This window comes from Rhinolophus sinicus, unplaced genomic scaffold (assembly GCF_036562045.2).
Source record: "Rhinolophus sinicus isolate RSC01 unplaced genomic scaffold, ASM3656204v1 Contig145, whole genome shotgun sequence".
NCBI lineage: Eukaryota > Metazoa > Chordata > Mammalia > Chiroptera > Rhinolophidae > Rhinolophus > Rhinolophus sinicus.
Window position 1 is genome coordinate 2417 of NW_027423944.1, and position 12243 is coordinate 14659.

The 12243-nt window shown below is 48.8% G+C and overlaps 1 long non-coding RNA gene across 1 annotated transcript; it reads left to right on the forward strand.

Moving 5' to 3' along the window:
• The first annotated feature begins 617 nt into the window (after positions 1-617).
• On the forward strand, positions 618-6112 carry LOC141569915 (uncharacterized). Its single transcript, XR_012493659.1, has 2 exons — positions 618-1130; positions 3941-6112. It is a non-coding gene; the product is annotated as an uncharacterized LOC141569915 (long non-coding RNA).
• The last annotated feature ends 6131 nt before the right edge of the window (positions 6113-12243 follow it).

Here is a 12243-nt window from a genome sequence, read left to right on the forward strand (position 1 = left end):
AGGTTTACCTATGGACATGCAAAATTGACACAATAATAATTTCCTTATTTGGGATTGTATGTGTTTTCCTGTATTACTTGCCATTTGAACAGCTAGACTATTGCCTCCCCACCACCACCCTGCTGGTCACAGATGTTAGTTACTCTTTTATGTTGATGCTGGCTCCATTTTGTAGTATCTGTTATTTTTCACAGCTGTGAAAGCCACAGTTGTGTGTGTGAACCTTTACTTCTCTTGGCAGCTTGATTTTAAAGGGACACGTCTGAAGGGGCATTGCACTCCCTAACCTCCCTCCATCCCGCCGTATCCCAAGTCTTTCCCTGTGTGTTAAAAAGAAATCCAAACACTCCAGATAGAACAGAAATAGTAAAATAAGGATCATACACATATTATATAGATTTCATGATTCTTAACCAGTTACCATATTTGCTTGTCTAATTGTTTTGCTTAATTTAAAAAAGTAAATTACAAAAACATGATTTCATAATTATAAACATATTAGTATACATCTTTAAAAAATAACAATTTCCTACATCATCCAAATATTATCGCACTTTCCCAGGGAATGGTTAATTTCCCTTAATATTTCTAATATCTAGCTCATATTCATGATTCCCCAACTGTTGTCTCTTGCAGCTGTTGTTTTTCCAACCAGGATCCGATGGAGAACGACGATTTGCAATATGTTGTGAGATCTTCGAGTTAAAGTCTAACCCCAAAGCTCTGGGGACCCAGTTGAAGTCCCCAGGAGTCAGGTATAGGTGTCACGTCTGCCAAATGGCTAATTAAACGGACACCCTTCAAATATTACTTCCTGGGGTCTCAAGGTTTCATGGGAAATGTAGTCTTCAAAGTGTGGGCTTACCGCGGAGCCCTCTGGGAGTGTGTCTCAGTCTGCGCATGTGCAGAGTAGTCCCGCCTCCTCCCGTGGGGTCCGCTCCAGAGTAGGAGGGATACGATCTCTTTGTCGCTCGTGTTTTTTGCGGGAGCAGAGGCTGCGCTGGGCCCCTGCGGTCAGGTCGGCTGGTGTCTGGGCCACGAGGCGGGCAATCCCCGGGACCTCCCGGCGGCTCTCCCCTTCCCCAGTCCCGCGTGCGTGCGGAGTCGGCCCCGCGGACCCCGCTGCGCAGGTGGGTGAGTCTCGATCAGGAGGAGGTGCTGCTCTGTGCGGCGGGATGCAGGGCGGCTGCGGGCGGCGGGAGGGGAATGCACCTTTGTGACGTGCACTGTAAACTTGAGGCTACTAATCGTAGTTCGCATAGTTACTCTGAGAATTAGATAAGGAGTGATCTGCAAAACATTTTGCCAAATGCTTGTAACCACTGTGTAAGCTGCTATCAAAAAACACTTTGTTGCCTTCATTTATTTCATTTGACCATCTCAATAAGCCTACTTGTCGGTATTACCCATGAAAAAACATCAAGCCTAAGAGAAAACTTACAAGAGTTTATTTGAGCTAAACTGACGACAATTGTCTGGAAACAAAATCTCAACAGATTGAGTAATGCTCTGGAAAATGGAGGTTTTGCAACTTATTTTATACAGTAGAATCGAAGCAGGAGGGTTACCTGAAATCGATTGGTCATGGATTAAAGGGGTGGGAGAGGGCAAAGCAGGGAAATCTCTGGGACTGGATAGAAAGTGAATTGGAGAGACAGATACTTCTTTTACATTGGTGGGGACTGGATAGTTAATAGCACTTTACAGCACATAGAGATGGTAATCAAGGGATCAGCGGAACAAGGGGTTCTGCAGTTTCCTGCTCTGGTGAGGCAGGTTGTGCCCTGGGGGGGTCCAGTAAAAGGGATTATGGTGACATCCCAAGGGCATGTTATCTTAGAAGCAGAAAAGACAGTAAGTAGGATTGTTTAAGGTAAAAGATTGACCTTTGTCAAGGAATCTACAGGCCAAGGACAGGACTATGGACCAGGACCACTTTCAGTTAGGAATTTTTATGTTCAGACTGTCCTGTGTGGTTAATTTTGGTCTCTCAGTTGGTAGGGCCTGCCATGCGGACATCTGAGCTTTTCCAGTTTAGTATGTGGCCCCTTTTCCATCCACAGTATAGACATGCCATTTCGTGTGATGGAGTGAAATACCTCACAGGCTCTACCTGGGCGGTGTGAGAGGTAGGACGCAGATATAGATTTTCCCTCCCATCTCTTGCTCTTCCTAATGTCCTCCCTGCCCCAAACCCAGAGTTGCAACCTTTGGGGCACTTAGCAGAGTAGCCTGTCCTCAAATTCCCAGAGACATCATTGTGAAGTAAATGCGGACAGAATCTTACCACGTGGTAAACATATCCTGGGATGTGTGGGTTTTCCCCAGAGCCCCTGGGTGGGACTGTGAGGCTCTCGTGCCTTCCTGCACTGTCCAGGCTGCCTCCATCCTCAGAGGCCCAGTCTGACAAACTAATGCAGTGCTGGCCAGTAGGGAGGTAATGCAAATATAATGTAAAACATAATTGAAAAATGTTCAAACAGCAGTAAAAAGAAAAGGAGGTGAAGTTCATTTTACTGATTCACTTAATGCAGTGCATTCAAAATCCTATTTTGTCTCGTGGCACTAGCCACACTTCCGGTGGAGCAGCTGCGTGCAGGGAATGGGTACAGTGCTGCACAGTCCAGTTTTCGCGAATTCCAAAATGGTCAGGTTTAGGTGTTAGATGAAGGTTTCAAATGAAGTGAGTTTGTTTCTCAGGCTCAGGTCCCAGCCCCTGGGAGCAAAGTAACTCTTTTAAGTCTGGAAGAGGGAGGTGCCCCAGGAATAACTGCCCCTTGGGGGAACAGCTGTGCTGACAGACTTCTCACCAGAGCTGTAGAGTAGAGGCAGAAGTGTCTAGAAGGAGTAGGTCCTGATTTGCTCCACCAGAAGCAGTGCTTGATCCCCGGGGGAAGCCTGAGTGAGACTCGGGGTGTCACCACACCCAGAAGCCATCACAGACTGTGACAGTGGATACTGTGGACCAACTTGCAGAAGGTGGTATGTGGGGTTGAGAGGGATGGGTACCTGTTAGGCTGCACAGGAAAAGGCACCTGATTGGATGGCTGGTGAGGACTGATGTCCCAGGAAGGTGTAAGCAGACAGAGCTGACGAAATCCTAAACAGCACCTTGTTTCCTTTGTTCTGCCCTCACTCTCCAGATTCTGAGCTGCTCTCACACCATATCCCTCACCTCATGTGGTATCTAGAGTTAAGCCTATGCTCCCACTTTCCTGAACGTGGAGTTAATAGAATGAGAGTAGACGAAAGGTTTTCTGTATTGGACACTTAGGGAAGCCCCAAAATATTGGACCCGAAATGAATGATTTTTGTAGTCACACCAGACAGAACTGAGGAAAGCAGCACATGGCTGTTTACTCTCACAGGTAAGTTCTATAAACATCTTATCAACAGATGTTCTTTAGGAACTGCAACCAGTTTAGAACAAAAAGTTAAACAGTACAATTCTTGCATAAAGTATCCCATCTTTATTTCAGTTTCTGTGGAAACTCTTAACTGAAGGTGTAAAGACAACAAGAACTTGATGAACAATCCAGGCAGAGTCATGTTTTGACATTAGTTTTAATGAAGGAAGGGGGACCTCTGGTGGACCTGAATTTGTTTAATTAGTCCTCTGTTTTACTTACATGCTTCTATTTGTTGTTGTTGTTGTTGTTGTTGTTTTGTATTGACTAGTCAGAATTGTGAATTCCTTGACAAAAGGCAGTTGACCTCCCTCAGTGAAAATGCAAGGTGAAGCCCACGTGCTCATATCAGAGACGCACGTGAGCAGGTGGTGCTGCTTCTTCCTGTTCCTTCTCCAGAATGTCAGAGGGAAGTGCTCTCACAGGGAGGCTTTTCCTCCAGGTGGTGTTAGGAGATTTGTAGGCAGGTGAATATAGGAGTTGTAAGGAAGACCATGTTTCTCATGACCCCATTCCACTTTCCTCCTCACCAGTGGAAACTTCAGTTTTTCATCTTCTTCCAGGAGCAGCAGAAAATGAACATGGCTCAGGTGAGTTCAGTTCTTAATACCTAGTTTATTTTACTGTGGAAATTATAAAGGCTTAAGTGTCTCTGTGTTAACATGGAAAAGCAGACATAGAGATGGATCAGATGCATTGAGAGAATTTGTAGAAATAGAGATGAACTGCAGAGCGCAGGTGGCATGTGGATATATGCAGAGTCTGTAATCTTATGAATTTACCGAATTAGAGCTTCATATTTATTTCTGAGATAATTGATGACCATGCCAGTGTCAGAAAATATTCTTGAAAGGCTGACATTGCTGAGAAGAGAAAAGCAAACTCTCCTTGTAGAATGTAAAGACACTGGAAGATTAAAAAAAAAATCTTTGTTGATTTCAGGTAGGTGATTTAGTTGACAACTTTCCAGGCATAACCCTAAAATAATATAGAAATTTACTTCTACTTGTTCTGCAATAAAAATAGAAGACTTAATGCTTAATATATACTCAGTAAATACTATTTTTCAGAAACTGAAACACGGGTTGAACAAACACATTTTTCTGATGAATCAACTGGATATCCTTGAAATTACCCTGCATAAATATTTCAAGTACCTATGATATTCAAGTTGCTCAGCAGATGGTTTAAAATTCGGTTCTCTTTCACATATTTCAATACTTTTCATTCATATTTCAAACCTCTGCATGATGCCTTGGTTTCTCTCCCCACTTGCCTGTGATCTTGTGATCAGAGACTTGATTATAATCAAATCCATTGGGACTTGTCTAATCCTTTCCTTACTTGACTTTTCTGTATCACTTGCCTCTATTTCTCTTTTCCTTCTAGAAAGTTTATCTGTTAGTGTCTGTGGCATCCTCCACTGGCACTGCCCTCGTTCTACTGCCGTCTTCATGGAGTCCTCCTCTCTCCTTTGTCCTTTCACGCGGATCACCCCCAGTTTCCATCCTTGGCCTTTCGGTCTGCTCTGTTGTCCTGTAAGGATTTCATCCTCTCATTTTTTAAAAACAGCTTATTGATATTCAATGCATGTACCATGCCAGTCACCCACTTAAAGTGTAAAATTCAATGATTTTTAAAGTGTTCCCACATGTATGCACAAACATAACCACAGTCAATGTAGAGCATTTTCATCACCTTAGACAGCAACTCTAAACTTAATGACCATCCCATCATCCCATTTCCACTCCAAGCCCCAAGCAACAACTAATCTGTCTGTATTTGTTGTGCTCGGTAGTAGTTGAATTCTCTTCAGAAATTTCCTTCAATACCTAGAATCGCTAAGTCTCCCAGTCTTTGCTCTGTGCGTGTCAGCGCATTCCTTCAGCGGTCAGTCAGGCAGTTCACAAGTCTGCAGTAACCTTCACTTCCTTCTTATGCCAAAGCTCATGGTCACCTAGAGGTGACAGCTTAGGGCCATCTCACGTGTTTCCTGAGCGTGGTCTAAGCCCTGGGTACATGCACAGCTCTATTCTTCTATGTAGCCTTCTAGATTTTCACAAATAGATCAGATCTTTATTAACATCTCATTCGCCAGCATTTCTTTTTAAGCTTCTTGATCACGCCATTGTTTACCGCTGGTGTTATCCAGCACCTCAGCTAGCCACTAAGTTAAACAAATGCCTTTAAATGTTTCGACAAATGCTTCTGAGAGAAGTCTTTTCATACATACTGTGTAACACTCAGGTTAACACCCCAAGTTAGCTCAAATAAAGATATCTTGTAAGTAGGATCCTTCAGAGAACCACCAACAGATGAAATGATGCCACTTTTCTGGGAATGAGGCTGTGATGGAACCTGAACCCAGCTCTTCCCCACCTGTAGTTGCCAGGCTGTTGGCTGCAGACCGTTGGTTCTCAAACTACCGCAGAGTTGAAGAGGGAGAGTGATGGGAACTGGGTAAATTAAAAAGATACAGTATCACTGCTTCTACTGTGATTCAGCCATTTTCCAAACATATTTTCACAGATCGCCTTTGTTAACTTTTATAATTTTTTCATTGTTTTTGAAGAGGAGAGAATTTTCCAGGATCACTATTTCAACATTTTCACCTCCGTCTCATGTTAACTGCTTTTAATGCAGCTGATTTTTATTAAGCCATGTTCAAAAGAGATTGGCAAAAATAAAAAAAAGAATAATGGTCCTTTCCTCACTAATTTTTACTTTTGGAAAATATAGTTAAATATTGTGGGGACAGAGCCCCAGAAAGTAGTTTACAGGCTCTCGGCCTCACGTGGAGGAGTGCTGGCTCGGGTAGTAGATGGCCATCAGCTGTGGCTGATTGGCCGTCAGCTGTAGCCAGTTAGCCAATTAGCCGCTAATATAACTGCTGCGGCTACGGAGGAGAGTGGAGGAGAGTGAAAGAGAGTCGTCGGTGGGTTGCAGACAAAAGGGACAGCAGGTCGCACGTCCAGTGAACCCAGCCTCCAGTGAGACCATAGTGGTATGACTCCCCTACCTATGGCTCCGTGGGTGTTCCTTTTTGGCCTCACCATGTCCTGCGTTCTTGTATGGGGTGCGGGAGCAGAGACCCCGCAGGCTTCCCCGCACGACAAATGGCGCAGCGAGCAGGGTATGGTACCGGCCGAAACTCACCGAAGGATGGTTGAGCAGTTTATGCATACAAAAGTCGAGCTTCGGGAGCCCCGCAAAGAGCTACGCCGGGAGCGGGAGGCACGGTCTGCCTGGGAGACTCGAGCCTCCAGATGGCACACCTCCCTCTTGGCCATGGAGGGCGTTGTCCTCCTTTTCTTGATGTGCTTTGGCTGTTGGGTCCGAGGATTGTGGACATTATACACGGAGGCTTCCACCCACTCAGACACCTGGCACGGTGAGCAAGATTCCGACCAGGTAGGAATGGAGTCTGACTCTGGGCAGGAGGATGTATGGCCCCCACACAGTATATGGTGTTCGGTGGCCACTGTTCTCAAGGGTTGGACCCCCAAGGAGGGGTGGGAGGACATGGACGGCTCTCTGGCCAGCGTGGAGAGGCCCTGCAGGCTCTGGCTGAGCGGTTGCCAGAGGAGAAGAAGGCTACAGCCGGCCGTGTGGGCTGGATGTTCCTCAAGGCCTTGAGTCTCAACACGGAAAATGTGCTTAATGCAAGGGCCCAGGTGCCTGACCAGGTGTCCTGGTTGGAAGCGCTGGAAGCCCGGGTGCGCCTGTTAGAACAGGGGCCCCACAGTGGAGACTCTGAGGCAGAGGCGGAGGAAGCAAGTGGAGACAATGTAGCTCCCAACCCCCAAGCCCGGCCAATCTTGAAGCAAAGGGTAAAACATGAGCAACCTTTGGGCCCTGTGTGCGTTGCTGCCGGCAACCCAGCTGTGACTGAGTTCACTACCTACACCCCATACACTCCCACTGAGTTGCAGGAGCTGGGGAGGCGGTACAGACAGCGCCCTGGAGAGCCAGTCTCAGCTTGGCTATTACGTTTATGGGATGAGGGAGCAGACAGCATTCTCTGCTCCCCAGGCGAGATGGAAAAGCTAGCCTTCGTGACAGTGCATCCGTCCCTGCGACAAAGGTTACAAAACTGCCATAGATTGGCCAACAACCAGGGCAACCATTCTCTAATGGCGTGGCTCACTGCTGTGGTACGCACCGTATGGGGACAGGCTGGCGAGCTGCCAGACACTGTGAGTCAGTGGCAGTCATATACAGAACTTACGCAAATAATCCGTGAAATGGGTATGAGACATGCTATTTTTAACCTCAACATGCAGGGCCCAGATGATGAGCTTTTTACTGCCAGCATGAGAGATCTGGTTTTGGATACTGCACCTGCGAGTGCTTTTGGATCCTTGGTTGCTATTCTTACACCATATGTAGGGCGACGGATCCATGAAGTTACAACTGCCATGGCCACCCTAGGGGATGTTGAAAGCCAGAGGCGAAGGAAGTTAAGACAGGAGGCCCGCACAGTTGAGACCTGGAAGCCCAAACCAAAGGTAAAGGGGCGAAGTCGCGGGCCTCAGAGAGTAACACGCGCACAGATGTGGCGTGATCTCGTGGCAGCAGGGGTTGATCAGGAAAAAATAGACCAGCAACCCAATGCACTCCTGCTTGAACTTTGGAAACAGTTGCGTCCGGAACAACAATTCCGGAGAAGCATAAAGGAGGAGTCTGGGAAAGTGCGACCCGTGTCCCTCCAGGACTTCATGCAGCCGCTTGAGGCCGACTCCTTTCAGCTTGATTAGGGGTGGGGCCAAGGTACCCGGTCAGAGGGGACGAGCAAGGACCGGAGGCCCCACGTGGAACTGTCCATACATTGGTCCCCTTCGAATGTACAGAGGTTTTTGGCTCTAGTTGACACTGGTGCTGACTGCAGTCTCGTTTACGGGAACCCAGAACTGTTCCCTGGACCAGCAATCTGCATTGATGGCTACGGGGGAAAAACTGACTGTGAAAGCCGTTTCCTTACCACTGGGTATAGGAAGGTTTCCTCCTCGTACCTACAAGGTTTATGTCTCCCCCGTTCCGGAATATATTCTAGGGGTGGACGTGCTACATGGCCTCAGCTTACAGACGTCGGTAGGAGAGTTCCGTCTCCGGATACGGGTGGTGAAAGCGATGACACGCGGACATGCTCACCACCCTCCTCAAGCGTTGCCACAGCCCTGGCGCGTGGTTACAGTGCGACAATACCGCCTGCCAGGAGGACAGGAGGAGATCGGTCATACAATATTGGAATTGGAGAAGGCACATATTGTGAGGCCAACGCACAGTCCCTTTAACTCCCCAGTATGGCCTGTCAAGAAGCCAGATGGGACCTGGCGAATGACTGTGGACTATAGGGAGTTAAAAAAGGTGACGCCACCCTTGCACTCTGCAGTGCCTTCAATTCATGATTTAATGGATCGTCTGACTGTCCGCCTGGGGACATATCACTATGTAGTGGACTTGGCCAATGCTTTTTTCTCCATTGACATTGCACCCGAGTGTCAAGAGCAGTTTGCTTTTACGTGGGATGGGCGTCAGTGGACTTTTCAAGTCCTTCCGTAAGGATACTTGCACAGCCCCACTATCTGCCACGGGCTTGTGGCCCAGGATTTGGCACAGTGGGATCATCCATCCTCTGTGGCCTTGTTTCATTATGTTGATGACATTCTGTTAACCTCAGATTCTCTTTCTGATTTAGAGCAAGCAGCTCCCTCTCTTCTCCGCCACCTGAAGTCACGCGGCTGGGCGGTGAATGAGGAAAAGGTCCAAGGCCCTGGCTTATCCGTCAAGTTTTTGGGTGTTGTGTGGTCGGGTAAGACAAAGGTTATACCTGAGGCAATCATTGACAAAATACAGGCCTTTCCCCGGCCAACCAAGGTCTCCCAACTGCAGACGTATTTGGGTCTGCTAGGATATTGGCGGGCGTTTGTACCCCATTTAGCACAAATGGCAAGGCCCTTGTACAATATGATAAAAAAGGGGGCCTCATGGGATTGGACTGAGGCTATAGAGCAAGCCTTCGTTGCCACGAAACGGGCAGTGCAGCAGGCACAGGCTCTGCAAGTAGTGGACCCAGGCCGCCCATTTGAACTTGATGTTCACGTAACCCAAGAGGGGTACGGATGGGGCCTCTGGCAACGGCAGGAGCGTCTCCGGTTGCCAGTGGGATTTTGGTCCCAATTATGGAAAGGAGCGGAGGTCCGCTACTCTCTAATAGAGAAACAGCTGGCTGCTGTGTATGCAGCCCTAGTGGCCACAGAAGCCATCACAGGAACGGCACGCGTGTTGGTAAGAACAACGTATCCTGTCCAGGGGTGGGTCCGTACGTAGACCCAGGGACCCAAAACGGGGGTGGCACAGACCACCACCCTCGCCAAGTGGGGTGCCTACTTGGAGCAACATAGCACCCTTAGTTCAAGCCCTTTGAGCACAGAGCTACAACAGGTCCTGGGGCCTGTGGAGCTTATAGCCCAGGCTGAGCCAAGTGCTCTGCCTAGAGGGGAGGACTTGGAGCCCTCGCCCTACAAAGAAGGACAGTCCCCAGTACCTGAGGATGCCTGGTTTACCGATGGTTCTAGCCGAGGGGCTGCAGCTGTTTGGACGGCTATTGGTGTGCAGCCCAAAACAGATACCATTTGGTTTGATACTGGAATGGTCCAGAGTAGCCAGTGGGCTGAATTACGGACTGTGTCGATGGTGATCAGCCACGAGCCTGGGCCCCTAGTTATTTGCACTGACAGCTGGGCGGTGTTCCGGGGCCTAACGCTGTGGCTGCCTACATGGAAACACCAAAACTGGTTGGTGGGACACCGTCCACTGTGGGGTCAAGCCATGTGGCAGGACCTCTGGGACCTAGGGCAGAGAAAGGAGGTGACCTTAATGCATGTCACAGGTCACTCCCCCTTAGTGTCCCCAGGTAATGATGAAGCAGACGCCTTAGCACGGGTACGATGGTTAGAGCGGGCTCCTGCCACTGATGTGGCCCATTGGCTGCATAGGAAATTACAGCACGCTGGAAGCCGAACCATGTGGCAGGTGAGCAGACGCTGGGGCCTGCCTTTGAAATGGCAGGAGATAGCAGATGCCTGCTATGACTGTGCCGTCTGTGCCCAGGACATCCCCCAAAGGCGGAGGCTCCCCTGGGAGACACAGCAGATTACGCGAGGGAGGGTGCCCCTCACTCGCTGGCAAGTGGATTACATTGGACCCCTGCCTAAGGCCCGCAATGCGATATATGCATTTACAGCAGTGGACACTGCTACGGGGTTGATGTTTGCTTGGCCCTGTCTGGCTACAGATCAGCGGCATACAGTGGTCGCCCTTACACGACTGTGCGCCCTCTATGGGCGCCCCCAAGTCATTGAAAGTGACAGGGGTACCCATTTTACGGGGCAAGAAGTGCAGCACTGGGCTGCCAGGATGGATGTGCAATGGTTGTTTCACACCCCGTACAATCCGCAAGCAGCTGGCATGATTGAACGTTATAATGGTCTTTTGAAGCAAGGTCTCCGGGTGTCAAAACACCCTCCCACGATGCGTGACTGGGCCTCGCGTCTATGGGACGTCCTGAGAGTCCTGAATGAGAGACCACGGAAGGGAGGGCCCGCACCAGTAGAAGCTCTGCTACATCGAACGGCCGCTCCCATTCAATTACAAGTTACCACCAATGAGACTGTTAAAGCCAGGCTACGGTAGAAATGGGAACATTTTGCTGTCAGCACCCACATGCTTGAAAGCAGGGGAACGGCAGCAATGGACTTGGCCCTGGCAGGTCAAAAGCCCCCACTGTCGGTGGTGGTGTCTGATAGCCCCATGGGATGCCGGTTTGACTCATGATTTGCAAGTGACGCCAGGGGTGGTGGCTGAGTGGCCACCACAATGACTGTAGTATACAGAGGTCCCGATACCGGGATGATTTTGCGAGGGAACTATGTGCTCTCACTATGGCCTATTATGGGGTCCCCTGTTCTGTTACATGTTGAAACTATGCAAGGGACCCCAAGCACTGCCATAAAGGTCTGGTACCACAAACCGGGAAAGGTGCCAGTGGCAGCAACCCTCCTTTCCCAGGACAAGAAGCTGGCATGTATCCTCCCAGATGGAAGGGATTTGCCATTGTTGGTTCCGAAGACTACCGTTTCTTTTCGTCCGTAGGTGTCAGTAGGCTAATATGGCACAGGGACCCTCGCGGAAGACGCTTGTCACCTAGATTGTGAGGCGAGAACCTGTAGGGGTGGAGTGTGGGGACAGAGCCCCAGAAAGTAGTTTACAGGCTCTCGGCCTCACGTGGAGGAGTGCTGGCTCGGGTAGTAGATGGCCATCAGCTGTGGCTGATTGGCCGTCAGCTGTAGCCAGTTAGCCAATTAGCTGCTAATATAACTGCTGCGGCTACGGAGGAGAGTGGAGGAGAGTGAAAGAGAGTCGTCGGTGGGTTGCAGACAAAAGGGACAGCAGGTCGCACGTCCAGTGAACCCAGCCTCCAGTGAGACCGTAGTGGTATGACTCCCCTACCTATGGCTCCGTGGGTGTTCCTTTTTGGCCTCACCATGTCCTGCGTTCTTGTATGGGGTGCGGGAGCAGAGACCCCGCAGGCTTCCCCGCACGACAAATATTCTTACTTTTTTAGATCAAAATAAATTGAGTAAGATGTGTTCTTGTTGTATTATTTATTTGTTTTAGTTCCTCACTTCTAGCACCAAGCTGCACAGAGAGAAGGTATTTACTCAATGACACTGAAAACGTAAATGAACACATACTTGGATACATAACACTGGAAAAAAAACTAGTTTCTCTCTTCTTATCTCTTAATTTACCTTTATTTTATTTCCTTGTGATA